This window comes from Aquarana catesbeiana, linkage group LG07, assembly GCF_042186555.1.
Source record: "Aquarana catesbeiana isolate 2022-GZ linkage group LG07, ASM4218655v1, whole genome shotgun sequence".
Classification (NCBI taxonomy): Eukaryota; Metazoa; Chordata; class Amphibia; order Anura; family Ranidae; genus Aquarana; species Aquarana catesbeiana.
In genome coordinates, this window is record NC_133330.1 from 190,421,891 (window position 1) to 190,449,579 (window position 27,689).

The following is a 27,689-nucleotide window of genomic DNA, read 5'->3' on the forward strand; positions in this document are numbered from 1 at the left end:
TATAAGAGTGCTCCATCATGGTGTAGCATCCCAGTTTGTGTAAATGATAAAAGTAATTAACTCCTAATTAAAATCATTGCACTGAGCGTATCATGGATGAGGCTCGGTTCACACTGGGGCAACCTGTCAGGCGACTTAGCCGTTTGACAAGTCGCATTCCATTCAGTGCAATGGAACCATTCTAATTTAAGTGACTCAAGTCGCTCCGACTTAGAAAAAGGTTCCTGTACTATTTGGGGGCGACTTTGGAGCGGCTTGCATTGACTTCTATTAAAGTAGTCATTTGAAAGCCATACTGAGTCAAGCGACCTTGAAGCCGCCCTAGTGTGAACCGAGATGAAGTGTCCCTATAATTTGATCTTGGTTACTGGCAGTAGCAGGGGAGGAATTGCATGCCACTTGGGACCTCGCACTGGAGCACAAACAAATCTTGCCTCTAGTTTTCCGTGGTTCTTTCTTGAGCTGTAATGTTAGTCTGTCTTCCACTTTGCACATTAAAAAGATACCTGTTACTGGGGCAAGTTTCTGGAAATATATTCCATTCTTCAGACTAACAGCAATAGTAACTTAGCGGCAATTAAAATACTAATGATTCCTGATTGGCAGTTTTGTTTTGTTCATAATACAGCAAAAAATGGTTACTTTATGTAAGATCATAAAATAAATTATATTATTAATAAACTGATCTAAAAAGAGTGATTAGTAATAATAATAATAATACATAATATAAAAGATGTATGCACTGTATGTAGAAATGAGAATTATCACAGGAAAGATCATATTCACAAATGATAAACAATAACAATAAACAAATGTTTAGCTAGAACCTATGATAAGATGAGCTACAGAAAGATTCTGAATCAAACCAAGTAGTAATAAAATATATCATATACAATCTTAACGAATGATAGTAGTAGAAAAAATATTTAGCCTTATACTAACTTAACCCTGTTTATATGAACTACCTTATGGTATTCACTTTCACCGCTTCATTTAAACCTCCAGGTGGCAGTGTTCCTAAGATCAAATATACTGTATCTCCAGAACAGTTGGTGTATTCTACATGGGTGTAATGTGTGCAGTGCACATGAACCCCAAAGGAAAGGTGGGCCCACTGTGCCCTCACACATTGCATCACATGGAGAAACACCCTTCCATTCTGTCTTTGTTGCAGTTGCAATTGTCACTCTTAGCCACAGCAAAGATCCCTCCAGAGCTTGTGCTAGGGAGGAGATTGGGGGCCGGCCATATGTTCAGGGGCAGGTCCTTGTCTACAGGGGGAGGAGGACTGTTATTGGCCACTGCTTAGGCCATTCACAGTCCTGCTAGCACCACCTACTGGACCTAGGGAAGAGAAGAAGAGAGCTTACACTGAGGACAACAGGAACCACCATAAGTCCAGGGATGGTTGTAAACTGTGCAGGGGAGTGCTGTGTAGCTGTACTGTGGGGTACATGGTCACTTACTCCTGACCTCAAAACCCTGTGTCGCTTACTGACCCTGATCTCTGCATCACTTATCCTGACCTCTGGCCTCATCTCTTACTATTGACCTCTGAACAACTTACTACTGACCTCTGAACCCTGCATCATCTACTACTGATTTCTGAACCCTGCATCACTTATTCCTGACCCACCATTTTCTCCTGACTCCTGAACTCTACATCATTCCTGACCCTTGAATACTGCATCACTTACTCTTGACACCCGATCTTTACATTACTTACTTCTGACCTTTGTACTGTGTGTCAGTTGCTCCTGACCTCTGGACTCTGCATCACCTATTCATTGATTCTGGACTATGTGTCGCTTACTGAGTAAAATACAGTGAAACCCAGACCCATTTCCATTATTTCTGCGCTATGCAAGTATCAAATTTCTTAAATAATATAAAGTCACAGATAAACTGAAGTACGTATTAACGTTATTAATAGAATCAATAGTCAATCAGTAAGTCAATAGTCGCTTACTATTGACCATGAACTCTGTCATTTACTGCAGACATCTGGACTCTGCCTCACTCCTGACCTCTGGCTTCTGCATCACTTACTACTAACTTCGGAACTCTGCACCACTTACTACTGACTACTGAACTCTGCATTATCTACAACTGATTTCTGAACTCTGCATTATCTACTACTGATTTCTGAATTTGTCATCACTTACTCCTGACCTTTGAACTCTGCATCTTCTACTACTGATCTCTGTCACTCCTGACCCTTGAGCTCTGCATCACTTACTACTGAACCTTTGCATTACTTACTACTGAACCCCCACACTATGCACTCCTTCAAGCCCTGTCCAATATTTAGTGAAAATAAAAAAACACCTCACACATTTTCTTTTTCACTGTCAGGAGGGACCAACTTATGATCTTGCACACAGACTCTGCTTTCAGAAAACTCCCTTGCTCCTGTACATGTACGTTGCTGGCATGTTTCCAGGTTTGGGGCAGGCATGTATGTGATTGGACACAGTACGAGTTTGGCAGCAGATTTCAGCCAATGAGTTCCAATCACACACAGAGTTCTGTTTACAGTGAACAACAGTGTGGCTCAGGGGTCGACTTTTTTTTACTGGCATGTGACTCACTCCCCATTTGCAGAGTGGCACAGCAGGACAGTGTCCATGAGACACAGCTTCTGCTGTGCATGCTGATCTCCCAGTTCTTTGACCCGCAGCGGCACTAAGGGGAGCCCACTGTGCCCCCATGCATTGTATAACATGAGAAAATGTTATTTGCTTCTCTGTCTTTGCTGCAGCTATGATCGTCACTCACAGCTGCAACAAAGTTCCATGCAGCTCCTGTGATGGGAGGTGATCGAGTGCCGATCTGCTAGGGGAAGGGTCCCTGTTTACAGTCGGAGGAGGACCGTTACTGGGCACTGCTAAAGCCAATCACAGGCCTAGCCCTGCCCAACATGCGGTAAAATATGACTCGCTTGGCTGTAATGAAGGGATCTCTCTGACTGAGAAAATGGCTTCAGGTCATGTTTGTTGAATTATTAAATTAGCTGCTTGGAACTTTGTAATTTAGGGAGGAGAGGATAAGTGGAAACCGTTTGCCACATCCTTGCCTACCAGAATTATCTTGTTAATAAATTAAAATGACTTATTGTTGGCATATTTCAAATTATTTTTACAATCCCTCTCCCTTTTAAAATATTATATATATATATATATATACACATATACACACACACACACATACATATATACACATACATACACACACATACACACACACACACAGTATCTCACGGAAGTGAGTACACCCCTTTTTTTGTAAATATTTTATTATATCTTTTCATGTGACACTGAAGAAATGACACTTTGCTTCAATGTAAAGTAGTGAGTGTACAGCTTGTATAACAATGTAAATTTGCTGTCCCCTCCAAATAACTCAACACGCAACAAAATGTCTAAACCGCTGGCAACAAAAGTGAGTACACCCCTAAGTGAAAATGTCCAAATTGGGCCCTAATGTGCTAAATTTGGTGTTATCACTCTCACTCTCTCATACTGGTCACTGGAAGTTCAGCATGGCCCCTCATGGCAAAGAACTCTGAGGATCCGAAAAAAAGAATTGTTTCTCTACATAAAGATGGCCTAGGGCCAGTGGTAGGCAACCTCCACCCTCCAGCTGTTTTGAAACTACAAGTCCCATGAGACATTGCAAGACCCTGACAATCACAGGCATGACTCCTAGAGACAGAGGCATGATGGTATTGGTAGTTTCACCACAGCTGGAGGGCCGAGGTTGCCTGCCCCTGGCCTAGGCTATAAGAATGTTGCCAAGACCCTGAAATAGAGTTGCCACTTTTTCTTCAAGCCAAACACAAACACTTTAGTGGCGAACAGCAAAACATTTTTTTTTAGCATACTCTAGAGCAGTGATGGCGAACCTTGGCACCCCAGATGTTATGGAACTACATTTCCTATGATGCTCAGCTAAATGCAGAGTGCATGAGCATCATGGGTAATGTAGTTCCAAAACATCTGGGGTGCCAAGGTTCGCCATCACTGCTCTATAGGATTGTAAAAGACCTGGGACACCTTTGGGCACTCCAAAGAGAACAGTAATGTGGAGTGCATAGTTCCCCCTTACTCTCCAATCAGGCACTGTTCTGAGCTACATTGCTGTCTGAATATTATATCCGGGTTTCAGGTGGACTGAAACCCGGACACATGATTCAAAACCCGAACTGTCCGGGTGAATCTCAGGCAGGTGACAACCCTACCATGAAACTGAGCTACAATACGGTGGCCAACACCATGCAGTGGTTTAACAGGACAGGTTCCACTCAGAACAGGCCTCGCCATGGTCGACCAAAGAAGTTGAGTGCACATGCTCAGCGTCTTATCCAGAGGTTGTCTTTGGGAAATAGAGGTATGAGTGCTGTCAGCATTGCTGCAGAGGTTGAGGGGGGTGGGGGGGGGTCAGCCTGTCAGTGCTCAGACCATAGGCCGCACACTGCATCAAATTGGTCTGTATAGGTGCTGCCAGGGGAGCTACAGTTCATTGAGGGAACCATGAATGCCAACATGTACTTTGACATACTGAAGCAGAGCATGATCCCCTCCTTTCAGAGACTGGGCTGCAGGGCAGTATTCCAACATAACCAACCCAAGATGACCACTGTCTTGCTTAAGAAGCTGAGGGTAAAGGTGATGGACTGGCCAAGCATGTCTCCAGGCCTAAACCCTATTAAGCATCTGTGGGGCATCCGCAAACGGAAGGTGGAGGAGCGCAAGGTTTCTAACATCCACCAGCTCCGTGATCTCATCATGAAGGAGTGGGAAAGGACTCCAGTGGCAACACGTGAAGCTCTGGTGAACTTCATGCCCAAGAGGGTTAAAGGATATCCAAAAGGTTTTTTTTTTTAACATGTCATAGTTACCTCCTCTGTGCAGTTGATTTTGCACAGAGTGGCCCCGATCCTCCTCTTCTGGGGTCCCTCAGCAGCGCTCCTGCTCTTCTCGAGTGCCCTATTAGAGAGCCGCTCTCCCTCGTGGCACTCGTGCGGGAGCGCTCCCGTGTCCTGCTACTGCGCCTATTGACACAGACAACGGGACTCACTCAGCCCCGCCCCCCTGGCTCCCACATCATTGGATTTGATTGACAGCAGCGGGAGCCAATGGCGGCACTGCTATTAATCTATCCAATCAGGACCCGAAACACCAGCCTGAGCTGGTGTGCTCACCCCCCTCGCTGGAAAGACTGGGTCCAGGTAAGTAAAATGGGGGGGCTCTGGGGGGCAGCTGCATCACAGGAGGTTTTCACCTTAATGCATAGAATGCATTAAGGTGAAAAACCCTGAGGGTTTACATCCCATTTAAGGCAGTGCTGGAAAATAATGGTGGCCACACAGAATATTGACACTTTAGGCCTAATTTGGACATTTTCACTTAGGGGTGTACTCTCTTTTGTTGCCAGCAGTTTAGACATTAATGGCTGTGTCTTGAGTTATTTTGAGGGGACAGCAAATGTACACTGTTATACAAGCTGTACACTCACTACTTTACATTGTAGCAAAGCGTCATTTCTTCAGTGTTGTATGAAAAGAGATAATAAAAATGTAAGGGGTGTACTCACTTTTGTGAGATTATGTGTATATATATATATATATATATATACATACATATACATATATATACACACATATATACACATACACACACACACACACACACACACACATATACATACATATACATACATACACAAACAGAAGCCTGATGCGTTTCGAGGTTATGAAGGTTGGAACCTCTTCTTCAGGGGTTGATGGTGAGGTAAATGGTTATCTAAACATTTTACAAAGAAAATGTTTGCATATGATCATGAAACATCAGAGTCAAAGATGCCTTAGTGCATTTAGGGAATATTCTCACCATGTTACTCCTAAACCAACATTAGATAGCATCCGACTTCAAGAGAAAAAGGGGCAGAATGGTTTGCCAGTAGGGATCGGGCCCATAAGCCAATGCTGTCATCAAAAAATCTGCATAATTACGCAACCCAGGACAGGACACAGAGGGCATCCTACCACTTGCAAGGTGACACCACTGATGTCAGCTGTTATAGACTGTACCTATCACCTAGGAAACGAGAAGGGACAGTATGATAAAGCCCATCCCATAGGTATGAAAAAGAAATAGAACTAAATTGGGCTTACACCTACTATAAATTAGTGTAGTAGGGATATCAATATATCCTATACATACCTGTTGACTCAAACAGTGAATCACTTCTAGTAAGGGATGGGAAGAGGTCACACAGGGCACTGTCTGGATGGGGATGGATGTTGGATCCCTCCGTGCGAAAGGGTCACACACCAAAGGGGGGAGATTGTTTTAGCACATCTGCATACAATAGCTGAAAAGAAAGAGTGCTGTGTGATTGATTAAAATCACAAATGGCAATCATACAAAGCCCACACTGCAGCAAGTGGTGTCCTACATAGGCAATCCACATTGCAATTCAGTGTATGGGTGGGGTTGCATGTGCAAGCATATTGCAGCTTGCAAAATGTCATAATGGACATGTCAAAATGTCATGTCCAGAAAAGCAGCATGTGATTTGCAAAATAGGGATAAACTAATTACCTTCGGAGATGACAGAGCTGCACAACCAATCCGACACCTGTACAGGCATGAGACTGGCGATCTATGCGTGCAGCTTACATAGTACCGCTCGTTAGTAAGAATATTGGTAACAGCTGACAGGTTCAGATGAGTGTCATAGGCAGTGGGAGGGATTGCCCTCCGAGTCCTTGGCATGCAGGCCCGCCCCCTTGATCCCACACACGTATCAGCGTGCAGAAGGAAACAACGTCACATTCTGGAAACAGCTGACACGTGCTGGGAGGGAGCCAGTGTTGTGTCGATGAGTGCCTCCTATCGAATAATGCCTCCTACATACTGTGCATGTGCAGTGCATGACGTCACGCCAGCTGATTTCCCGATCAGCTGGCTTGGTGTATCGACTGCACATGCGCAGTTCGTCGGAGGCATTTTCCGACGGGAATCACAGAAAACAGTGGAGAGGCACAGTGTAGGACAGGCTAGAGGAGATATTTTGAGCTCCTGTATTCGGGGACCCACTTGGTGAAAACCCACCAAACTTGGCACACTTGTAGGGAACACCCATGGCTGCATGTGGAAGAAATTTTGGGTCCAGGGAACCGAAGGGCAGCCGGTACCGACTCCCGAAAGTGAGCCCCTTGCTTCATTTTTCCGCTGGCAGGAAGAGAAAACAGTGTAGGAGAGGCTCGGGAGATTTTTTTTTTTCAATAGTTTTTATTTATTTTCATTGAATGGCAGTAACATTCAGTAACAATAAGTCGTCTAAACAGTTACACAAAAGAGTTAGAGTACAACGTAAAGATAACTATGAGACCAATATTTCGGGTCCAAATACCAGGGGTGGTGTAGGAAAGAACTTACGGTGTTAAACAAATGCAAGGTTTACTAACAGTAATCGGGATGTCCACGCTGTGGGCTGGGTCCTCTCTCCCTAGATCCCCTATTGGGATCCAGTTGTGTTGGAAGAGAGCTCAGCATATTCATTGTTACCAGGAGTATTAGTAGGAGTTATCATTGGAGAGGGAGTAAACCAGAGTTGAGATACCAGGAAGACCAAGGAGACCATTGAGTGGTGTAGGATTGGACGTGTCCGGAACTGGTCATCATGATCTGTTCATGTGAGCAGTGTAAATTTATGAGGTCTATTACCTCAGAGACTTTTGGGGATATGTGATCTTTCCAGTGTCTGGTTAGTGTCAATCTTGCCGCTAGAAGTATGTTTATAATGGTGCTGTGAAGTTTAGGAGGGTAGTCCTCAATGCCAATAGAAAGTAGAGCGAGTTCTGGGTTAGGTGAAATTTTTGTTTTGGCAATGTCAGATATGATATTGAAAATCTCCAACCAATATTGAAGAATGTTGGGGCATTGCCAGAGAACGTGAAGAAGATTACCGCGTAATCCGCATTGTCTCCAACAGCTATCGCTATTAATCGGATTGAATTTGGAAAGTTTAGCAGGAGTGATGTACCATCGCAATGTTATCTTAACAGTGAGTTCCCACAATGTGGAACATCTAGTGGCTCTCTGAGTTATCTTACACGCCCTCTGCCACTGTAGAGGAGAGAAGTCTTGTTGTAAATCAATTTCCCACTGCAGGTGTGAGGTAGATTTGGAGAATGTGGTTTTCTGTTGGAATAAATTGTAAAACAGGGTGATACCTTTTTTCATTGGCGTACTTGACGTTAAGAAAGTCCATGCTAGAGTCGGTATAGTGTGATGGATGTTTGTTAGTTTCCTAAGGCAATGCTTAATTTGCAGATATGTGTACAAGTCTTGTTGAGGTATGTGCAGGGCTGTGTTTTGGCCTAGGGCGGCACTTTGCGGGGGGCGGCAAAATAGGCCGCCCCCCGCATGAGAGAAAGCCCCCCCACCCGTCTGACTGATTCCCGGCTCCCGCTGCCACCTCCCGCACACTTGCAGCCCACGGCGGCCGGCTTTCTGTAGCGGCGCCGCTGTGTATGGGCGTGCTTGGCAGAGGGTGGGGGCGTGTATCTCACGCCCCCTACTCTCTGACAAGCGCGCCCACACACCGCGGCGCCGCTACAGAAAGCCGGCCGCCGTGGGTTGCAAGTGTGCGGGAAGCGGCAGCGGGAGCTGGGAATCAGTCAGACGGGTGGGGGGGCTTTCTCTCATGCGGGGGGCTGCGTGTGTCACTCGCGCCCCCCATATGCAACAGGTGACAGGTGGAGCCTTAAGCTCCGCCTACCCTCCCCTGCACTGCTTTCCTGCAGTGAATCTTCTCCTCGGCCCTGGGGCTGTGATGTCAGGAGGAGAGAGAGGAGCACGAGGGAAACCCCCAGGACAGCAGGTACAGTCATTTAATAAAGTATATCAGTATTATGGGCACTGGCAGAATTTGATGGGCACAGTGGCAGCGTTCGATGGGCACAGTGGCAGCGTTCGAGGGCACAGTGGCAGCGTTTGATGGGGCACAGTGGCTGCATTTGATGGGGCACAGTGGCTGCATTTGATGGGGCACAGTGGCTGCATTTGATGGGGCACAGTGGCTGCATTTGATGGGGCACAGTGGCTGCATTTGATGGGGCACAGTGGCTGCATTTGATGGGGCACAGTGGCTGCATTTGATGGGGCACAGTGGCTGCATTTGATGGGGCACAGTGGCTGCATTTGATGGGGCACAGTGGCTGCGTTTGATGGGGCACAGTGGCTGCGTTTGATGGGGCACAGTGGCTGCGTTTGATGGGGCACAGTGACTGCGTTTGGGACACAGTGAGACCCCCCCCCCCCCGTGATAGCATTAAAACTCAGCAGCTAAAAATACTGTAGCTGCTGACTTTTAATATTAGGACACTTACCTGTCCAGGGATCCAGCGATGTCGACACCTCAGCCGATTTTCGGATTGGCTCTCGAGTTTTGCCACTATCATTCATGGTAAAGGAAACCGACCGGTTCCCTACTGCACATGTGCGAAGCGCGTTGCACTTTCTGAATGGCCCAGCGGAGGAAGGAGGAGGGGGGCAAACTTCAGAGGGGACAGCGCAGTCTCCCGGAAGTGGGGAAGGGTACCTGTCAAAAACAGGTACCCATTCCCCCCTGAAAGGTGCCAAATGAGCCTAAAGAGGAAGGGGTGTTGTTTACAGATGATAGGGTGGGTCTTAAACAGGAAGGGGTGTGGCCTCGGCAGGATGGGGTGGGTCGTATTTAAATTAGGGGGGTGCATGCGTTTAGTCAGGCCTAGGGCAGCACAAAACCTAAATACACCACTGGGTATGTGGTATTCTTTTTGAATGACATAGAATGATTTAAGAGCTTTTGAGTCATATATGTTGTGTAGGTGTGTTATACCTTTTCTGGTCCAGGTTGCGATGGAGAGCTGGGCTACGAGGTGGTGGAGAGCTAGTAGGGGAATTTTCAGAGGCGTATTGTGCGCATGTTGTTGAGTGCCCTGTATTAGTCTCATCCAGGCTTTGATTGAGGCAATCATTGTAGGGGAGAAGTGGGATGGTATTTTTGCTCCCAGGTGAGTGCTGTAAAGCCATATGTTCAAGGGGTGATGAGGACTGTATTCTCTCTCAATAGATCCCCATCATGTGGTTGGAGGTGTCAAGAACCATTCTTTAAGTTGTGTCAATATAGAAGCAGAGTAGTAGTCCTGGAAATCTATATAACCTACACCCCCGGGCATTCTATGTTTGATCAGTTTGGCATGAGAGCACCTGGATCTTTTCCCATTCCAAACAAATTTTGATAGTAAGGATTGTAGGGATCTACAGTAGCTGTTTGGGATTGGTATGGGGAGAGATCTGAAGAGATACAGAATTTGTGGAAGTTGTATCATTTTTAAGGGCTGCAAGCCTTCCCCACCAAGAAAATTCAAATTTGGCTGTTTTTTGAAGGTCGTTTTGGATTTTGGACCTTAGGGGAATGTAGTTATGTTGAAAAAGGAGGTTAGTGGATTTTGTGAGCTGAATGCCCAAGTAGGTAATGCTGGAGTCTGCCCATATATAGGGGAATTGATTTTGTAGGAGGATTCTATCAACTCCAAGATCTAGTATTTGAGATTTAGTTGTGTTTACCTTGTAATAGGAGATGTTGCTAAACCAGTTTAGGGTGTGTTGGACTGCTGGGAGGGAAGATATAGGTTGTGTTAGGATTAATATCACATCGTCCGCAAATAGACTAATTTTGTGCGTTAGAGATCCTATTTTGACGCCTGTTATTTTGGGATTAGATCTTATGTGTTCAGCTAAAGGTTCCATTATTAGGTTGAAGATTAGTGGGGAAGGCGGGCAACCTTGTCTTGTTCCATTTGTAATGTTGAATGGGGTAGATAAAAGGTTGGATGTGTATACACGTGCTGTTGGGTTAGTGTATAGGGCAAGTATGGCCTGTAGGATTCGACCCTGAAAACCAAATTTCTGTAGTGTGAGGGATAGATAACTCCAATTGACTCTATCGAACGCCTTCTCTGCATCCAAAGATAGGAGCAGAGAAGGCGTTCCAGTTGAGTTTGTGTGGTGGATAATATTGATCAGTCTTCTAGTTGCGTCCGAAGTCTGCCTACCCTTAGTGAAACCTGTTTGATCTTTGTGTATTAGTGGCATAATGTCCATGAGTCTGTTGGCTATCATTTTGGCATATATTTTAAGGTCAAGGTTCAATAAAGATATGGGTCGAAAGTTTTGGGGAGATGTGGGTTCTTTCCCCGGCTTTGGCAAGGTAATTACTAAGGCTGATAACATTTCTGCTGGAAAGTGTGAGGATAGTGTTGCATGATTGTAAAGTTCACATAGATGAGGGGCAAAGAGTGAATGGAAGGACTTAAAATATTCTCCGGTGAAGCCGTCTGGGCCTGGGGATTTAGAGTTTGGGAGTTGTTGTATAGTTTTTTGGATCTCTTCTACTGAAAAAGGTAGATTTAGTGTGGTGAGGTGGTCAGACGTTAATGTAGGAAGTTTAATGTGGTCTAGGAATGCCTTAATCTCTATTTGGTTAGGTTGGGGGGTGTTGCAATCCGTTTTGAGGTTGTAAAGCTCACCGTAATAGGTGCTGAAGGCGTCTGCTATCTCTTGAGGATTTAGAAGTCTGTCATGGGATTTTGGATGGAAAAGATGTGTTATTCTGGATTTTATGCGGTGACCTTTGATTTGGTTTGCCATAGCCTTCCCCGCTTTATTATTGGTAACATAAGATCTAGCTTTAAGTTTACGTTGTGTTTTTTCGAAGCTATCAAGTAGTAATGTTCGAAGTTCGTGTCTTAGTTTAAAGATCTGGGTTTGCAATGCTGGTGATGGATGTGATGTGTTTTGTTTGTCTGTATTTGCAAGAGATGTAGTTAATTCTTGTATTTTCCGCATTCTTTGTTTTTTGAGGTTGGACCCCAGCTGTATGAAAAAGCCTCTAATAAAAGGACTTGTGAGCATTCCACAAGATCGCCGGGTCAGCCACAGATCCCACGTTAGTGGTGAAGAACTCTTCTAGCGTTTGGGATAAAAAAGTAGCGTTGGATTGATTCTGTAGGAGATAATTGTTCACTCTCCATAAGTAGGATTGTGGTTTGGAGTTTTTGTTAGTAATTTGGATGCTGATAGGGGCGTGGTCTGACCAGGTGATGGTATGGATGCAGGAATTATGAATATTTTGTAGAAGCCACTTATCTGCAAGAAACAGGTCTATACGGGAGTAGGTGTTGTGACGCGGGGAAAGGAATGTATAATCCCTCTCAGCCGCATGACAGCACCTCCAAACATCATACAATTCATTATTCAGCAGAAAAGAATTCAAAGGGGATGCAAATCTTTTGGGACCCGAAGAGGAGTCCATGTCATTGTCCGGTACTAAGTTGAAGTCCCCGCAAATCAGTAAGTGACCTTGCTGTACACTGTGGATCTTTTTCAAGGTGGATTTGAGGAACGACATTTGTCTCTGATTAGGGGCATAAATAGTTGCAATAGTGTATACTGTGTTTTCTATAGTGCATATTAAGATGACGAATCTTCCCTCTGGATCCAGAATGCTGTCCTGTAGCTGAAAACTGACAGTGTCTCTAATAGCTATTAGTACTCCCCTTTGCTTCTTAGAATAGCATGCTTGGTAGATGTGAGGAAACCTTTTGTGTTGGCAGTTGGGGATCTTGTCTTTGGCAAAGTGTGTTTCTTGTACGCATATGATATCACTATTGTGGGTTAATGCTGTTTTCCATAGCGATGCTCGCTTTGCAGGATGGTTCAGTCCTTTCGCGTTTATGGATATGTTGATATCCATATTAGTGGTAGTGTGGGAGTAGTGTGCAATAATGTAGGCTTACTTATCTCTGAGTAGGAAGATGTCCGCTGTTGATGGTTCCGGAGTGGGTGTCCGATGGTAGTTCCTTGGGGGTCCTGGTATCAATGGATGAGCCTGCGTCCCTTAAGAATATAGTCTGTGGTCAACAAAGCATATAAAACAGTTATTGCTTAAGAAATCAGTCAAAAACAGTAAACAAAAGTTATGGGCCGCCTGAGAGCCTTGTAATCAGTAGCGTGGATCAGGCAACTGTTGTGAAGCAGCCGCTACTCAACAAAGAAAAAAAAAATTAAAAGTAAAAGAAAATTATAAAAGGGTTTTACCAATTTTGGTAAAATAAGAAAAAGGTCAGTGTGCTAAATATGTAACTGACCAGGAGTGGAGGCAGTGTTCAAACTGGTTATCAAATCAAGTGTGACTTAGCAGGAAGTCAGACCAGGGATGTAAGGCGCTCTTGTAGTGGTTGCCAGGGGATACATTATTTTTCAGTAGGTTTTCGGAATTCTCGCTTTTGGCGGCCTAGTGGCGGTGGGCCTGAGTTGTGTGGGTTAGGATTGAGTGATGGCTCCTTGCTTGGAAGTTCTGGGATGATGCCCCATGTGTGTAGTAGTCGGAGGCCTTCCTTAAGGTTGAACACATTGTGCGTTGTACCATTTTTGTTAATCACCACAGTGGCCGGATGGCGCCATTTGTAAGAGATCTTATGATTGTTAAGCGCTTTAGTAACGGTTTTCATTTGTCTTCTCATGTTAAGGGTGTACTGAGAGAGATCGGCATATAGGTGAATGCCCTGATATGGTGCTGGGAGATCAGGTGCAGATCTGGCTTTTGCTAGAAGCTTTTCTTTAGTAGGGAAAAAGTGAATTTTCATCAGAATGTCCCTAGGTAGGTACTGATGCCTCAAGGTGTTTGGGTTTTGGTATGCGATGAATGCGATCCACAATGCGTTCAATCTGCGATACTTCAGGGATCAATTTGTCAAACATGTCTGCTGCATATTTGGGTAGATCAGCAGGAAGCACCATTTCAGGAACCCCTCTAATTTTAATATTATTTCTTCGCGAGGGGTCTTCTAGATCCGCGAGTTTCGCTTTTATTCGATCGTTGTCGTCAGCTTGGTCTTTGTATGCGTCTATGAGGTCATTCACTGTCAGAGAGCATTCATCCATCTTGTGTTCAATATGTTGAACCCTCTCCCCCATGCCTTGCATCTCAGCTGTAAATTGATGTATCAGTGTGGAGAAATTGACCATCAGGGATGATTGAAGAGATAGTAGCATATCTTTCATTACTGTGTCTAGCACCGGCTGGCCGGAGGTTGGAAAGCTTGCTATGGATGTCTGTGTAGTGAGGCCTGCAGCGTCTGTGTGGGGAAAGTTACTCACTGCGCCTGAAGCCTGTGTGACCGGATCCAGCCTCATCCTAGCCTTGGCAGGGCTGTTGGAGAGCGGGCTATGTGATGAAGGGTTCCGGGATGATAGCGGTCTCACTCTGTCATCCCAGTCTCCATTAGATTCGTCAGGCAGGTCAGTGTATGACGATGCTTCATAGAAATTTCTTGAACTTTATTTGGAACAATGCATCCCACAGGATAGCCAGCTCAGTTCTCCTGACCCCCCGTTCGAGTGGGGGATTAGGGGCACCTGATTTAATAAAATACTTCTATGCTACCCATCTGAGAGCTATCACTTCCTGGACATCTCGGTACGCCCCGAACAGATGATCAGAAATAGGGACGGGAATCACGGTCCCTGCTGATCCATGGTGCATGCTTTGGCCCTCCTCTGACAAATATATCCCCCAACTATGTAAGATTTGTCGAAGACCAATGATATTTACACTTTTAATATGGAAATGTTGTTCCAGTAAATACTCCCTTCCCTCACCCATAGTAAACATCCTCTTTAACCCAGAAATTCCTGAAAGCCTATCTTATGACTCCATGCTGCCGTGGACCCAAGCAGGCATATTCCAGCTACAACACTTCGTACAGCCAGTGACACGCAAACTACTTTCCTTCTCTGACCTGCAATCTAAACATGAGATCCCAAAGACGCTCTTTACACTTTCCTACAGATTCAACATTTTTTCTCTACTAGATTCCCACAAATAACCCTAGACATACCTACCGAATTTGAAATGCTATGTCCCATGAACCCCACCAGATCACCACTATATACAAAATTCTCTATATGGCCTCTCCCATCACCGAACACAGTCACTCTTATATGAGGAGGTAGTCTCAGATTCTACATAGGCCTATTTCACTAGGTGAATGGGGAAGATTTGGGACTGCCTATAAAATACTTCTGGTACAGAACACCGGAATTCCTAGCAGCCCGCAAATTGTCACCCCACAGTCATTGCTGGAGATGCGGTTCCTCTCTGGGCACACATTACCACATATTTTGGGGAATGCTCTATAATTGCCTTTTCTGGTCACAAGTACATGGCCTCTTGGAAAAGGTTTTGGAAATACCCATTCCCCTCCAACCCATACATCTCCTACTCCCAAAAATCACTAAACCTCTAAACAAATTGCTGGCATTTATTTTGTTAGCGGCAATACCACAATGCTGGTTAACCATCACCCCTCTTACCTTTGCACAATTCCTATCGGCTATTGCAGAAATTCGCAGGATGGAACACCTTACGGCTGTTCTAGACAACTCCCAGCCCAAATTTGACACTATCTGGGGGAAATGGGATTCATCTGAATATAACTCAGAGACGCATTCCATATCACCATAATAAATATGCATCATTGCTGTATTTGCAGGTCTCTGTGAAAGGGTCATTAATAGTTTTGATGCCAAGTTTCTATACCATGAGTTTATCTGTAGCACCATGATGTATTACCGTTAATACTTTTTCTTTATACTTTGTTTTTATTTAGATGTTCTCAGTACTCTAAATATTCCCAACAATCTCCATTCTATAATGATTGTAACCTAGCTCATCCACTATGACATCTTCAATGTTTGAAATGCTCGCTTTTATTTGTATATCTTGAAAATTTTACAAACAATTTAAAAAAAACAAACAAAAGAAAAAACAAAAAAACAAAACTCACGGATGTTCAGATTCAAGTACGAGACGGAAGCGCTCGGTCTGGTAAAACTACTGTTTGTAATGGGGATGGCACATTCGTCACGCTAAAATTTTTTAAATAGTTTAATGCAGCGCATTCTCTTCTTCTTTATAATGCTAGAAGAATGAAGAAGTTGTTTTGCTGCTCATATTCACACAAACATTTATTTCTTGTGATCTCATGAATAATCTTTTTTGTTTTTAATGTCAGATCTCCATAATAATGTTTGGAATTTGTCATTTTTTTTTTTTTTTTTTTAATCAAAAACTCATTTTTGAGTACCGTATTTTGAAATTATTTTCTAGTCATCGCCATAATTTTTTTTTTGTGTGTGTCAAGTTTACACAACAACATTATTATCTTGTATTTTTAAAGCTCAAAGAGGTTGGTTGGTGTCCCTTGTTAATTTGACATTGTATTTTTGAAATGTACCTGCCTACTCACAAACTGTCCTATTTGAAGAAAAACACATAGGCAAGTATTTTCAGATTTAAAAAAATCTCCATTTATTCTGGCTGATAACAAAATAAAGAGGAAGGCAACGCCGGAGAAACTGCTGGAATTTGCGAAGCCTTTCTACCCCAGGGCACACATCAACAATTTGGAAAATAAAATTGGTATCTTGAGAAGTCCATATAATGGGGAGCACAATCTGGTCCAGGACTCCCAGAGATCATGAACAGCAGCAGATGACATATGTCCCCAGGCTATGGTACTACAGCAGCCTGCGTCTTCTGTCAGACCAGACTGAACCCAGGCCATCACTTTCTTGTCTTCCCTGCATCCTTCCCTCCACGCTTCCCTGCAGCCTTCCTTGGAGGCTGTGGCTCTGGAGGTGGACTTGTGGCAGGAGGAGGAGGATGGACAAGCATACATAAGTGCATGTTATCACTTATTTGGCCACTCAACCCCTTCTGAATGGCTTCAAAAATAAATTCACACCTGAGGCGTTGGCCCTCCTCCATTTGCTGCAATTTAGTAGCTACATAGCAGCCATAGGCCTCTTCAGCGTGGGGGGGGGCTTTTCAGGGCCGCATTAGCCTCCTTAATGAGGCCCAGTGCTGCCTCCTCCATGTTACTCCCCTTCCTGGCCCTTTTTGTTGTAAGGAGGAGGGGAGGCTCCTGGGATTGGGTGAGGCTACTGGGCACCGCCTCCTCCTGTCTGCCACATTCCAGAGCCTCGTCCTGGCTGAGGTCTTCCGGTGTCTGAAAAAGGGACATAGTTTTATTTTTTGGTTCATCAATCACACACAATTTTCAGCTCATGACTGTTGCAAATTGAATGTTAATAAATAGAAATGACTATCATTCTGAGCCCAGCATTTTTTATTCTTGTCACACTCATTTTTGGCCCCTACTGTCTATTGATATGTCAAACACTTTTTGTTAAATCATTAATTTGTTAGCAATAACATCATCTAGTTAATCATTTTTGGACAATAAATATTAAAAAAAAAAAAAAAAAACAAAAACAAACACACACTATACCCGGCTCCAGCTGGGCTCCTCAACTTCTTCCAGGATGGTAGGCCCAGGTTGGTCCTTGGAAGCCTCAGCTGGGGTTGAGGGAAGGGTGGATGGAAGTGTCAAATGTGATTCCCTGCCTTCAATCTGGTCTTCCAGAAACCGCATCGTGTTGTAATACCACAGACTGGTTACATATACATCCTCTGCTGCAGCTCCTGATCTCATGGAAGCCTGGACCTTATTAAGCTCCTTCCCATATGTGCTTCTCAAGCTACCAATTTTTTTCTCCACAAACTCGATGTCTGCGTCGTCGACCTGCGTCTTCACAAATTGCAGCAGTTTCTCCAGCGATGCCTTCCTAGCTGGTTTATTGTGATATAAGGGGTTTTTAACCTCCCACAAATTTTGCATATCTCTGTTTGTCGATGAACTGGCCCATGAATTCGGGGTCTTTGAATTGTTTCATATTTGCTGAAAGACAAAAACACCAATATCAGGCTAAACTCTCCTAATCTTATCCCAATATAAGTCTCAATCTAGAATGAGTATAGGCCACTGATGTCCCAATTTAAAATGTTACCTTCGTTCAGTGCTTCCTCCATTCACAGATCGTACGTACGACACACGCGTGTTAGCTTTATATACACTGCCCATGTGTGAAACGCCGCCCGCGCCTGACATTCTTTCTAGAATATTCCCCACCCGTTCTTTCGGCACAGTGGGAGACGACATGGCGGAGACACAGCAGGTGCATAATAGCAGTAACGAGGAGGAAAGCCCGGCGCAAGAAACGTCCCAATCCCAGAGGAGAAGATTTAAGGCCTCCAATATGTCCTTTGGTGAAATGGTGGAGATGGTGGACATATTGAAGAAGACTGACTATGATGGGAAGTATGGACCTTACTTAAACCCAAATGTGAGAAAGGCCAAGATCATGACTAAAGTTGTGAAGAGTCTGTGCCGGAGTTTTGGGGTACGACGATCCAAGGAGCAATTGAGGAAATGCTGGTCAGACCTCAAATTGAGGGAGCAGGATCAGTACAGAAGGATCAAGAAAGTGCTTCTAAAAAGTAAGTAGTTGTCATGTGTTCCTATTATTTTTATTATTACTTGCTGCTCCATGTGTTTTTCTTTAATGTTGTAGTTTAAAATGGCTACTTTCATGTTCGTGGGCACAGTAATCGGTCGTAAGAAACATTGTTCGTCTGCCAACTAAATACGATGTTTTGGGCAGATACAGGGTTAACTACATTTGTTCATGCTAATTTGTATTAAAAGAAGTTTAGGACATGGTTGTCTAGATGTGTTTGTAACTAGAATGAATTGCAAACTTGATTCAGTGTAATGTAAGGAGAGGACACTCAGCAGCTGTTTACACATCTGGACTCAGGAGCACTAATGTGGGACACAAGAACAAACTTTTTAAGGTGTCCCACACAGGTACTCCAGTGGATACTTGGGGTGTCTTCATGTGTGAAACGTGTCCAAAAAAAAGGAAAGTATTCCAGCTTGGTTAAGGGAGTTAATCATGTCTTCAACTTGGATCTCTGCCCAAACAGACAATTGTACCCCACTTCCAAGCAATGTTTCACATTCATATTTCTGGCCACAAATATCTGTGTACCAAGTATACCTTTTGTTTCATTCTCATAGGGAGAAAAGACTCGGGACGTCAGAGGACAACAGGAACCCCCCACCTCCGACACCACAGATTCAGGTAATAGATGTATGCCTGCATATTTATAATACATGGTGTGCATTTTTTTCTTTTAGGTGATGTGCATGTTGTGGAAGAACAATCTACTCATTTCACCAGTGACAGTGCACAACGGCTTATCCAGAACATAATGTGGTGTAGTCGGGATTTAGACCTTATCAATGAAAAAACCAAGGAGATTGAACAAAGACTGAAGAACATGATTGATGTACTAGGGAGAATCTAAACCAAAGATTACACCCTTTTTTTTTTAAATTTATCTAAAGTTTTAATACAGTTTAAAAGCCAAATTTGGAAGATGCACACAGCACATGTTGACACACTATCTGCCAGCAGGGGATTTCAATGTACGCGTTGTGGGTGCAACCCCTTCCTCCCAACTCTAGTAGGTGAGAGGAAGTGGTTGCACCCCCAAAACATGTCCATTGATCCCCCATGATGGGAGATAGCACATGCTGACATTAGGTATGGGATCAGAAAGGAAAATTCAAGTTAGACTTACCGGTAACTTGTTTTCCAAGAGTCTTTCAGGACAGCACGAGAGTGGCTCCACCCACTAGGAAACACAAACTCCACCACATTTTAAAAGGAGGCTTCTCTCCACAGCTCATCAGTTGTAGTAGAGTACCTCCGGCCCAAGCTGGAACACATAATCATAATACGGTTAATTCACAGCACACACTAATATATATATATATTAGTGTGTGCTGTGAATTAGCCGTATTATGATTATGTGTTCCAGCTTGGGCCGGAGGTACTCTACTACAACTGATGAGCTGTGGAGAGAAGCCTCCTTTTAAAATGTGGTGGAGTTTGTGTTTCCGGTTTCCTAGTGGGTGGAGCCACTCTCGTGCTGTCCCGAAAGACTCTTGGAAAACAAGTTACCGGTAAGTCTAACTTGAATTTTCCCTTATCTTTCAGGACAGCACATGAGAGGATAAACGAGACTTACCAACTAGGGAGGGACAACAGCCTGCAGGACCTTTCTGCCAAATGCCTGATCACCAGCTGACAGAAGATCCAATCTATAGTGACGGACAAGCGTAAGATAACTTGACCACGTAGCCGCCTTACAAATTTGGTCTGGGGCGGCACCAGCTTTTTTTGCCCATGTAGTGGCTAGAGCTCTAGTAGAGTGTGCTCGTACTCCCTGAGGAGGAGACAAACCCGACTGGACATAAGCTTCTGAAATAGCCATTCTTAACCATCTGGAAATTGATCCCTTTGAAGCTTGCCTTCCTTTTCTGTTGCCAGAAAACAAAACAAATAAAAAGTCTGAAGACCTGAAGTCCCTTTGTTTTCTAAGTAATGTAATAAAGTTCTTCTTACATCTAACTTATGAAATAATTCTTCCTTACTTCCTGAAGGATCTGAACAAAAAGTTGGTAGGATGATTTCCTGCGACCTGTTATGGACTGATGCCACCTTTGGTAAAAACCCTGGATCTGTTCTAAGCACAATCCTGTCTGGGTAAATCAACATAAAGGGCTCTTTAACTGAAAGAGCATGAAGTTCTCCAATTCTTCTCGCAGACGTAACTGCAACTAAGAATACCATCTTCAGAGTTAAATTCTTTAAAGAGATTGACTAACGGTTCAAAAGGATCTTTTGTGAGTACTTGTAAGACCACTGTCAAGTCCCATCATGGAAAGTGTTTAGTGGGAACTGGTCTGGATCTAGTAAGTGACCTGAAAAATCTTGTGACCAACGGAACTGAGGCAATAGGTTGATCCAGGTATACTCCTAGGGCAGCCACTTGTACTTTAAGAGTGCTAATTGCCAGCCCTTTGTCTACCCCATTCTGCAGAAATTCCAGAACCGACACAATGTCTTCTAAATTTCGGTTTGCCGAGCGACACCAAGAGTTGTAGATTTTCCAAACTTTAGCGTAGATATCTCTAGTCACCTTCTTTCTACTAGCAAGCAAAGTGGATACTAGAGGCTCTGACAAACCTTTGCTTTTTAACAACTGCTCCTCAGATACCAAGCAGTGAGACTTAGTCTTGCTATATCCGGATGATACACTGGACCTTGAAGTAGTAAGTCCTGTCTGAGGGGGAGTTGCCAGAAAGGCTTGACTGACATTAGTAGAATGGAGGAAAACCAGGCCCTTTTTGGCCAATACGGGGTGATCACGATTACCGACACCTTCTCCTTTTGTATTTTCCTCAATACCAAAAGAATTAGCTGAAAAGGGGGGAAGGTATAACCCAGCTGAAACTTCCAAGGATGTGCCAGGGCATCTATCCCTATCGCTCCGTTTTCTCGGTGCAAAGAGAAGAACTGAGGGAGCTGAGCATTTTCTCTTGATGCAAATAGATCCACCTGCGGGCACCCCCACGTCTGGGTGATTAGAGTGAATATTTCTGGATTCAGACTCCTCTGCCTCCTGGATTTTTTGTCTGCTCAAGAAGTCTGCTACACCATTTAGCGTGCCCTTGAGATGTACTGCTGACAGGGAAAGTAGATGCCTCTCTGCCCATTCTAGGATCTCTGAAGATAGCAATAGAAGCGTACCGCTCCTTGTGCCCCCTTGTTTGTTCAGGTATGCCACCGTGGTGGCGTTGTCTGACAGTATCTGCACATGGGACCCCTGAAGTTTTGGAGAGAAGGCAACCAAGGCTAGAGCGACTGCCTTTAACTCCCTCCAGTTTGATGACCTTCCTGCTTCCACTGGGGACCAAACTCCCTGAGCTATGTCTTGACCCCAGTGTGCTCCCCATCCCCAACTGCTGGCATCTGTCGTTATCCTTCTCTGTTGGGAAGGACCAGAGTAAACCTCTTGACAGCACTGCCTGATCTCTCTACCACCAAAGGGTCCTTTTTACCCTGGTGGGAAGTTTTACCGCCGAGTCTAAAGCTTCTGGACTGTGATCCCAGATCCTTAAGAGAAAATTCTGAAGGGGTCTGAAATGGAGTCTGGCCCATTGAATGGCCGGCATAGTTGAGGTCAAGGTTCCCAGTACTGACATAATCCTTCTGACTGATACCTCCAGGTTCATCTGAAAACTGGATACTGCATGCAATACCTTTACTTTCTTCTCTTCTGGAAGAAAAATCTTTTGATCTACTGAGTCTATCAGATGCCCCAGAAATTGGACTCTTGGTGCTGGATTGAAATTTGATTTTTGGATGTTTACAATCCAACCTAAGGCCTCCAGATGATTGCGAGCCTTGATCAAATCCTCCTGTAACTTTCCCTGGAAGGGGCAAAGAAAAGGAGGACATCCAGGTAAGGGACAACCGCAATCCCTTGTAGCCGGAGGGGAGCTAGGGCTTCCGCCATAATTTTGGTAAATATTCGAGGGGTGGAAGATAGACCAAACGGGAGGGCCCTGAATTGAAGATGCAGAACCTCACTCCCCATATTTACTGCCAGCCTCAGGTATCTCTGAGACTGAGCGGCTATAGGTACATGCAGGTACGCATCCCTTAAGTCGATTGATGCCATAAAGCATCCCTTGACTAAGATTTCTAACCGATTAAATGGAGTCCATGCGAAATCGCTTGTATAGGACTGACCTGTTTAATGGTTTTAAATTGAGGAAGCTTCCTGGCGGTTTCTTTATTAGAAAGATATGGGAATAGAACCCCTGGTAATCTTCCTCCGGAGGTACCTGAACCACAACACCCTGTTTTATCAGATCCCCCAACAGGTTCTTCATGGCTAGGGCTTTTGTTGTGTCTTATGGCAGATTTGTTACACAGTACCTCTGGAGGAAGGTCCAACAGCTCTATCCTGTATCCCTGGGCTATCAAGTCCAAAATAAAAGGGTTTTTTGTTATGTTTGCCCAAAGAGGAAGGAATTTTTGAAGCCTTCCTCCCACAGGCACCACCAAGTCATTGTGTTTTATTGGCCGGCGTAGGATTGAAAAGGACATTCCCTCTGCCTTTTCCTCTTTGTGCCGACCAATTCTTTTTTTCTTGGGGCCTGTTACCTTTTTCCTGATTTTTTTGAGGTCGAAAAAACCACCTAACCGGCTGTTTTTTTCTTTATAGGAAAGGATTTCTTCTTATCAGCTGTTCTATCCAAGATAGACTCTAGCTCAGGACCAAATAACACATCTCCCAAAAATGAAACTCCACATAATTTATTTTTGGAAGCTGCGTCCCCAGGCCATGTTTTCAGCCATAAAGCTCTCCTAGCTGAAATGGTCAGGGCCCCTGATCTAGCTGACATTTATTGAATCTGCAGAGGCGTCAGAAATATATGCTACAGCTGCTGTAAGGGTTGAGAAGGAATCTAGAATTTCCTGTTTGGGTGAATCAGCTATAATATGTGCTTTTAACTGATTCAGCCAAAACTCCATATTTCTGGAGACACAAGTCGTAGCCATAGCCGGCTTAAGATTCCCTATAATGGACTGCCAGGCTTTTTTAAGCTGTTGATCCGCCTTCTTATCCATAGGATCCTTCAAAGTACCCATGTCCTCAAATGCCAGATCTGTTGATCTGGATACTTGGGAAAAAGCTGCATCCAACTTCGGAACTTTATTCCAAAGTGACTCAGGATCATTAAATGGGAAACGTCTCTTGTGAGCTCTTGGGAAAAAGGGTTTTCTCTCTGGGTCAGCCAATTCTTTAATGGTCTCTGAGATTACCGAATGTACAGGGAAAGTGCGACCTGTTGCTTCACTAAGCCCTTCATACATTCGATCGTGCAGCGATAATTCTCTTTTTTCTTTCTCCATTCCCAATGTTGCATATATTGCTTTCAACAGACTGTCTACATGCTCCAAGGACAGTTTGTATCTTGAAGGTGCATCTGCCTCTTCCTCCTCCTCCTCTCCAGAGTGTGAGGGGGGATGTCCCCTTTGGGTAGTCGGGCCAGCCTCAGCCTCTACCGCTGGGGTTAAGTGAGTCCTGAGAGGGATCTGAGGTAGTTGCCTGACTTAATGCTGGTGTTACAAGAGAAGAGCGAAAAGCCTGTATAGTAGCATCTAGCTCTTTCTTAACTGATGTGATTATGTCGCTGCACGCAGAAGAAGCCTCTTCCTTGACTAAGGCGTCAATGCAAATTTGGCATAAAGTCTTCTTCCAACCCTCTAGTAACTTCGTTTTACATGAGGGACATCTCTTTTTAATAGCTGGTTCAGAGCTCTTAGCCTGCCAGAAAAAAAAAAAATGACAAAAAGAGAAAACACCAGCATCTAATTAAGCCAAAGCTTCCTCCTAACGGACTCACCACAGGTGCACAGGTGGAACAGCAGTTAACCCCCTGTGCCCCGACAATCCCCAGCCACCAAGGGGGAAAAAACATTTGTGAGAGGGGCACCATCGTAACCAGGATAGTTTCTCCATACCCTCTTACCTGGGCCTTGCTGGTGCCTGTGCCACATGCGGCTGCCACAGAATCCATAGTGGTGCTGCTTCAATCAGTGGCTTTTGCGAACGCCGGTTCCGGAGTCCAAAAACGCAGTTGCGCCGGACCGGAACCGGATTATAGGCACCGGGACCGCACCTCCCTTCTTCCCCTGCGCTATCTCCGAAATAATGCGCCCGTTCCTAGTGCCGCCCCCTTGCCGGATACCTCACTTCCGGCCGGCCGAGTCTCTACTCTGCCTCTACCAAGATGGCGGCGGCCTGTAACGCCGTCACGCGGTTTAAAAAAAAAAAAAAGAAAGGAGCGGCTCCAGGAACAGTCCAGCTCACTTTGAGCAATGAAAAGGAAAAAAGGAGCCCACTTACCAGCAACCCTGTGGCACAGTGTGGGAGGATCGGACTCTCTGAAGGAAAAAATAGGTATGGTGGGGTAGGCAGCCTGGCCTCTCAGGACAGCACCATAAGAGACCCTGGCCCCTACTAGGTGTTCCCTTGCCAGAGGAAACAAAAACTGATGAGCTGTGAAGAGAAGCCTCCTTTTAAAATGTGGTGAAGTTTGTGTTTCCTGTTTCCTAGTGGGTGGAGCCACTCTCTCATGTGCTGTCCTGAAAGACGATAAGGGAAATCCCCATTTTGACTCACAATTTGTGTGCATCTTCTAAATTTGGCTTTTAGAGGGGTGACTTCACCCCATCTGATGAAGGCAAGATCAAGATATTTTTCACACTATAATGTCTGATATTGCCTTCATTTTTGCAATGTTGAACTTTGTAAGTTCCAGAGTGGTATATGTTATGTTTGGAAACATGCCTGTACTTTCAAAAATTTCAAAGGTAAAAAAAAAAAGTTTTTACCACAAAATGTTTTAGAATGCACATGTGAATGTGCACGGAGTAGACGGCTTTCTACTCAACAATGTGTGGCTTCTTCTTTCAATGCTCAACTAGAAAAGGTACAATTTCTGGGGAAATTGTGAAAAGTGTTCTTGCATCTACAACTGGAGTGGGCGGAGTAACTGTGAAAAGTGTTAAAAAGCTTAATATTTTAAAAAGTATAAATAGTAGTAACAAAATTGAAGTCCCATCATTAGCTGAAAGAGCTGAACATTTTTTTCAAAAGTTTTTTTTTTTCAAAAATGATTTTTTTTTTTAAATGAATTTTTTTTTTTTTTTTAATATTTTTTTCTTCAAAAATGATTTTTTCTTTTCGGCAAAACGTTCCACAAAGTAATAGCACACCAATTAAATGACATTGAGGCCGGATTCACAATGGTATATTTCAGCTTTTCACAAAGTTCCACAAGGTAATAGCACACCAATTAAATGACATTGAACATTTCGCCATTCATTCCTATGGGACCAATTTCGCCGCAATAACGACGATATTTCGTGGACCATTCGGCGAAACGTTCCACAAAGTAATAGCACACCAATCGGGAACAATCCGCACGTTTCGGTATATTACTTGTCTCTGTGGTGTAAAAACTGTGGGAGGAGTCTACAAGCATTATCAAGTCTAGCAGATGAAGGTATGACCACATGCATTTGGGGGGTCTCAGCATCTTGTGTTTACAACCACTGTTTCCTAGCAACGCTCATGCCCCATTTATGCTTCACAAATACTGCTCAATACACAATACATAGGACCATGATAGATGTAGTAACTATGCAGTAATTCAAATGGCCGTATTTTAAAAACTATAAATCCTACATTATATTGTGAGAATCACAAGACCCAGACCTAGATTTTGATGTATAGTATGTCTCTGAAATATTAAAAATGGAGGCACGGTCGCAGTTTAGAAATTGCCCTTCAAATTTGAAGGGGCTAGAGTGTAGTTTCAATGAATGTCAATGGACGGCGTGAGTTGCAAACAAATGGTCATATTGTGAAAACTATCAGGACTATGGCTTAGCCGTGGACATGTTTAGTGGCAGCAGGGATAGCTGAACGTTTTGATATAAGATTTGTGTGGGCTTGAAAATGAGGGAGTGGCGGCAGTTTAGAAATCATGTTCTGATTTTTCAGCTTTTGTCACCTCCCACTCTAGTTTCCCCATTCATTCCTATGGGACCAATTTCGCCGCAAAAATTACGATATTTCATGAACCATCTGGCGAAACGTTCCACAAAATAATAGCACACCATTCGGGAACAATCCGCACGTTTCGGTATATTAATTGTCTATGTAGTGTAAAAACTGTGGGAGGAGCTAGGCGGTAAATTTGGCTATAATAATAATAACTAGAAAATGCATTTCCTGATGAAAATGCGTGGGAATGCTGAATAGCTAAATTGCTAAAATGGCTGCCATCAAAACTGCCCCATCATACTGCCATCAAAACTGCCCCATCAGAATTGCTCCATCAAAATTGCTCCATCAAAATTGTCCCATCATATTGCCACCATCAAAACTGCCCCATCAGAATTGCCCCATCATATTACCACCATCAAAACTGCCCCATCATATTGCCACCATCAAAACTGGCCCCATCATATTACCACCATCAAAACTGCCCCCATCATATTGCCATCAAAACTGCCCCATTAGAATTGCCCCATCAAAATTGTCCCCATCAAAACTGCCCCATCATATTGCCACCATCAAAACTGCCCCATCAGAATTGCCCCATGAAAACTGCCCCATCATATTGCCACCATCAAAACTGCCCCCATCAAAACTGCCCCATCAAAACTGCCCCATCAGAATTGCCCTATCAAAACTGCCTCATCATATTGCCACCATCAAAACTGCCCCATCAGAATTGCCCCATCAGAATTGCCCCATCAGAATTACCCCCTCATATTGCCACCATCAAAACTGCCCCATCAGAATTGCCCCATCAAAACTGCCCCATCATATTGCCACCTTTAAAACTGCTCCATAAAAATTGTCCCCATCAAAACTGCCCCACCATATTGCCACCATCAAAACTGCCCCATCATATTCCTCTATTATAAATCAGTACATGGTGTGTCTGTCCCCTCCCCCGGGCTCTGTAATCAGAGCTGAGATGCTCCAGCCACCTCCCCCCTGTGTATAACAGAAGCTTTGGTAACCATGGCAACAAAACAAACACAGTACACTCTGATTAATGGCTAAAATTTCCTGAAATGACCTCTAAACAAAAAGCTTTTTCTCAAAAACTGTAAAAGATATCAAACTGAAAAGATATAGCCAGATAGCTGAATATTTTGTGAACATTTTAAAGTTTGTTTGGTGTCTCTAGGTGAAAGTATGAAGGAGCTGAAACTTTTGGG

At 44.1% G+C, this 27,689-nt stretch overlaps 1 protein-coding gene across 5 annotated transcripts in view; it reads left to right on the forward strand.

Moving 5' to 3' along the window:
* Positions 1 to 27,689, forward strand: part of LOC141103386 (coagulation factor XIII B chain-like) — a 1,015,098-nt gene that overhangs the window by 899,461 nt on the left and 87,948 nt on the right. The gene's annotated exons all lie outside the window — the stretch shown is intronic.